The sequence below is a fragment of the Trichoplusia ni genome, unplaced genomic scaffold (assembly GCF_003590095.1).
Source record: "Trichoplusia ni isolate ovarian cell line Hi5 unplaced genomic scaffold, tn1 tig00003485, whole genome shotgun sequence".
NCBI classification, from domain to species: Eukaryota; Metazoa; Arthropoda; class Insecta; order Lepidoptera; family Noctuidae; genus Trichoplusia; species Trichoplusia ni.
Window position 1 is genome coordinate 20,001 of NW_020800405.1, and position 5,000 is coordinate 25,000.

The 5,000-nt window shown below is 51.2% G+C and overlaps 2 non-coding genes across 2 annotated transcripts; both read right to left on the reverse strand.

Annotated features, from left to right (window-relative positions):
• Window positions 1–1,970: 1,970 nt before the first annotated feature.
• On the reverse strand, window positions 1,971–2,127 carry LOC113507935. The gene has a single exon (XR_003401941.1). It is a non-coding gene; the product is annotated as a 5.8S ribosomal RNA (ribosomal RNA).
• Window positions 2,128–2,545: 418 nt separating this feature from the next.
• On the reverse strand, window positions 2,546–4,449 carry LOC113507938. The gene has a single exon (XR_003401944.1). It is a non-coding gene; the product is annotated as a small subunit ribosomal RNA (ribosomal RNA).
• Between the last annotated feature and the right edge of the window lie 551 nt (window positions 4,450–5,000).

Below are 5,000 nucleotides of genomic sequence, written 5' to 3' on the forward strand. Positions count from 1 at the left end.
AGCATGTTCTCCCTGGCCTAGAGGCCCGGGCAACCCGCTGAAACTCCTTCGTGCTGGGGATTGGGGTTTGCAATTATCCCCCATAAACGAGGAATTCCTAGTAAGCGCGAGTCATAAGCTCGCGTTGATTACGTCCCTGCCCTTTGTACACACCGCCCGTCGCTACTACCGATTGAATGATTTAGTGAGGTCTTCGGACCCTATACCCAGTTCCGACGATCGATTTGCACGTCAGAATCGCTACGGTCCTCCATCAGGGTTTCCCCTGACTTCGACCTGACCAGGCATAGTTCACCATCTTTCGGGTCCCAGCATTTATGCTCAGAGCGCGCCTGCATTCACGGATTGGAAACGAGACGCCTCGGGAGTGCGAGAGATCGACCTAGATCGACGCTCCATCCTCCCTGAGCACGCGGCTAGCGCGCGCCTTCACTTTCGTTGCGCCTTTCAGTTTTATTATCTCAATGACTCGCATACATGCTAGACTCCTTGGTCCGTGTTTCAAGACGGGTCCTGCGAGTGCCCGAAACTGAATCATCGCAGACAGAGACGCGCACAGTCCGTGACAACACGGCTGCGACGACAGACGCGCCGCACCTACGTCCGCACTTTGGCGTAGACGTTGGATACGACGTTGACTTGCGTCGGGCCGGACGCGTCTAAAACGCGTGCGCGATTCGTCAGAACTACCGTCCGACGGCCGGTCGGCCACCGTCGCGGTCCCACTACCCCCGTGAAGGGGCAACGGGGCTCCCGTACGGCGCTTAGACCGACATCGAACGGGTCGCGATGTATTTACTAAGAGAGAAGTGCACGCCGTCCCCGGACGTCGACGGACGCGACCCGTGCCAGCCGACCGAGATCGGCGACATCGAGGCGCGCGTCCGTACGCCGAGGAATGACGATGAATCTCTCCGTTCGTTCATTCGAGTTTCGCAGGTTTACCCCTGAACGGTTTCACGTACTCTTGAACTCTCTCTTCAAAGTTCTTTTCAACTTTCCCTCACGGTACTTGTTCGCTATCGGTCTCGCGGTAATATTTAGCCTTAGATGGAGTTTACCACCCACTTAGGGCTGCACTCTCAAGCAACCCGACTCTAAGGAGAGTCCCTCTCGCCGCAATCCTCCGTCGCTACGGGCCTGGCACCCTCTACGGGAAAACGGCCCCGTTCAAGACGAACTTGGACAGGAGCGATCGCGACGAGAAAGCGGAACCTCCCGAACACCACATCTCCCGCCGCCTGAACGACGGCGGGATTCAGTGCTGGGCTTCTTTCCTGTTCGCTCGCCGCTACTAAGGAAATCCTGGTTAGTTTCTTTTCCTCCGCTTACTAATATGCTTAAATTCGGCGGGTGATCCTCCCTGATCTGAGGCCAACGATAAAAAAATGAGGCAGACGCGATATCCGTCAGCGTTACGACGACGCAATCGGACACTAGAATAAAACGACGCTTTAACGGCGCTATTAGATTCTTATGAACGACTACGGCGTCGATGCGCTCTTCGGACGTCGAGTCCGCCTACTAGTATCTCGAACGATATACGGACATGTGTTTATGTCGAACACGTAGACATTGTATACTAGGACCTTGAGCACCTCGACCCCCTCTGGTTAGTTAGACCGACCGAAGGGTCGCGATCGCGCAGACGCATCTCGACGAGACGTCGAGACGCATGATACGCTTACTCGCGATCATTGTACGTCCGTCGCGTAAAACGCAAATACACGTCGTTAAATGTGCAAGAGCGTCAGACACGTCGTTCGACAAATGTCCTATCTATCGTATAGAGCGTTATTTTTGAACGGACCGTCGGTAACAACGTTCAACCCGAAAGAGCGAAGCGTAAACAGCGACGACACTTATCAAGCGAAACGGACCGACGGATGGCCGTCAAATGCGCTTCTGGATCGTATCGTATAGGGATACGAGATCATAATGCGCAATGTGGCATGTTTACTTTATACAGCCGGCCCTCAGACAGGAGTGGTCCTGGATGTGTCTCCACGGACCGCAATGTGCGTTCGAAATGTCGATGTTCAAATGTGTCCTGCAGTTCACACTATGACGCGCAGTTAACTGCGTTCTTCATCGACCCGCGAGCCAAGTGATCCACCGTCCAGGGTAATAGTTTTACAAAATTATTACCCATGTTACGATAAATAAAGAATTTTTTTTTTTTAATATATCTAAAAAAAAAAAAAAAAAACATTTACCCCCGTCGCGGAACACCGCGTAATCTGCAACGAGAGAGAGTGAACGTTAACGAACGCGTATCCACCTAAAGCTTATATGTTTCTCACGGTTTGCGGATTTTATGTTAAACCGTATCGTAACGAAGCATAAAACTCTCGATTGTACGCGACGCGAGACGAACGACCGGCGCGCCCGGACAGTTAAGCCATGGAACGCCTGTCGGTTCGGTCTCTTTTTAAAAGTTCATCGATACGATTGGATAAAAGTGTCGACGAACGTTTTAAGTATTTGGAGAACATTAATGTGACATCGTTTCGCGTACGCAGTGCACGTTAAAACGGTACATCGTTAATGATCCTTCCGCAGGTTCCCCTACGGAAACCTTGTTACGACTTTTACTTCCTCTAAATGATCAAGTTTGGTCAACTTCCCAGCAACGCCGACGGCCGTGAAGCCACCGCGTGTCGGTCCGAAGACCTCACTAAATCATTCAATCGGTAGTAGCGACGGGCGGTGTGTACAAAGGGCAGGGACGTAATCAACGCGAGCTTATGACTCGCGCTTACTAGGAATTCCTCGTTTATGGGGGATAATTGCAAACCCCAATCCCCAGCACGAAGGAGTTTCAGCGGGTTGCCCGGGCCTCTAGGCCAGGGAGAACATGCTGATTCCTTCAGTGTAGCGCGCGTGCGGCCCAGGACATCTAAGGGCATCACAGACCTGTTATTGCTCAATCTCGTGCGGCTCGAAGCCGCCGGTCCCTCTAAGAAGAATTTTAATACGTCGCCAGTGAGTTGCGTGACGCGTAGCCACGCACACCTAAATGACGACGCCTATTTAGCAGGCTAGAGTCTCGTTCGTTACCGGAATTAACCAGACAAATCGCTCCACCAACTAAGAACGGCCATGCACCACCACCCACCGAATCAAGAAAGAGCTGTTAATCTGTCAATCCTTCCGGTGTCCGGGCCTGGTGAGATTTCCCGTGTTGAGTCAAATTAAGCCGCAGGCTCCACTCCTGGTGGTGCCCTTCCGTCAATTCCTTTAAGTTTCAGCTTTGCAACCATACTCCCCCCGGAGTCCAAAATCTTTGGTTTCCCGGAAGCTGCCCGCCGAGCCATTGTAGTAACGTCGGCGGATCGCTAGATGACATATTTACGGTTAGAACTAGGGCGGTATCTAATCGCCTTCGAACCTCTAACTTTCGTTCTTGATTGATGAAAACACCTTTGGCAAATGCTTTCGCTGATGTTCGTCTTGCGACGATCCAAGAATTTCACCTCTAACGTCGCAATACGAATGCCCCCAGTTATCCCTATTAATCATTACCTCGGAGTTCTGAAAACCAACAAAATAGAACCGAGATCATATTCTATTATTCCATGCACGAAATATTCAAGCAGCATTTTGAGCCCGCTTTGAGCACTCTAATTTGTTCAAAGTAAAATTGTCGGCCCACCTCGACACTCACCGAAGAGCACCGCGATAGGATTTTGATATTGAACCGGCGTATTACCGCCGGCTCACCGACGATATGCTCCGCAGACGTGTCAGTATCACCGCGGATGCGGTGCACCGACAGCGCGGCGCACAAATGCAACTACGAGCTTTTTAACCGCAACAATTTTAGTATACGCTATTGGAGCTGGAATTACCGCGGCTGCTGGCACCAGACTTGCCCTCCAATTGTTCCTCGTTAAAATATTTAAAGTGTACTCATTCCGATTACGAGGCCTCGTAAGAGTCCCGTATCGTTATTTTTCGTCACTACCTCCCCGTGCCGGGAGTGGGTAATTTGCGCGCCTGCTGCCTTCCTTGGATGTGGTAGCCGTTTCTCAGGCTCCCTCTCCGGAATCGAACCCTGATTCCCCGTTACCCGTGACAACCATGGTAGTCGCAGAAACTACCATCGAAAGTTGATAAGGCAGACATTTGAAAGATGCGTCGCCGGTACTGGACCATGCGATCGGCAAAAGTTATCCAGATTCATCAAAATTAACGACTTCAGACACATGGCCATCCGTCGATTGGTTTTGATCTAATAAAAGCACTCATCCCATCACTGGTCAGAGTTCTGATTGCATGTATTAGCTCTAGAATTACCACAGTTATCCAAGTAACTGAGTAAGATCTAAGGAACCAAAACTGATATATTGAGCCATTCGCGGTATCGCCTTAATACGGCTTGCACTGAGACATGCATGGCTTAATCTTTGAGACAAGCATATAACTACTGGCAGGATCAACCAGGGAGCTTCATTCATATGAAAGACGTTCTCGTTCGTTTCGATTTTCGATTGCGGTGGTACACACGTATACCGTCCTCTCTCTATATCGATACTTACGAGAAATCCTCATTCCCGCGCGTCGACGGATTAACGCAGACGCGCGGGAATGAGGCTTTCGCAGTCCCTATGCGTACTGAACATCTGGATCAAGCCAGCTTTTGCCCTTTTGCTCCACGCGAGGTTTCTGTCCTCGCTGAGCTGGCCTTAGGACACCTGCGTTATTCTTTGACAGATGTACCGCCCCAGTCAAACTACCCGCCTGGCAGTGTCCTCGAACCGGATCACGCGGGAGTTTTACGGCGACGAGCGTTGCCGCCACGTCGCCACTCTGCACGCTTGGAACGAAACACCGTGCGCCCGCCGATTAACATCGACCGCGCACCGCTTCCGCCCAACCGAGTAAGTAATGAAACAATGAAAGTAGTGGTTTTTCAGCGACGATCGCGCGAACGATCTCCCACTTATGCTACACCTCTCATGTCTCCTTACAATGCCAGACTAGAGTCAAGCTCAACA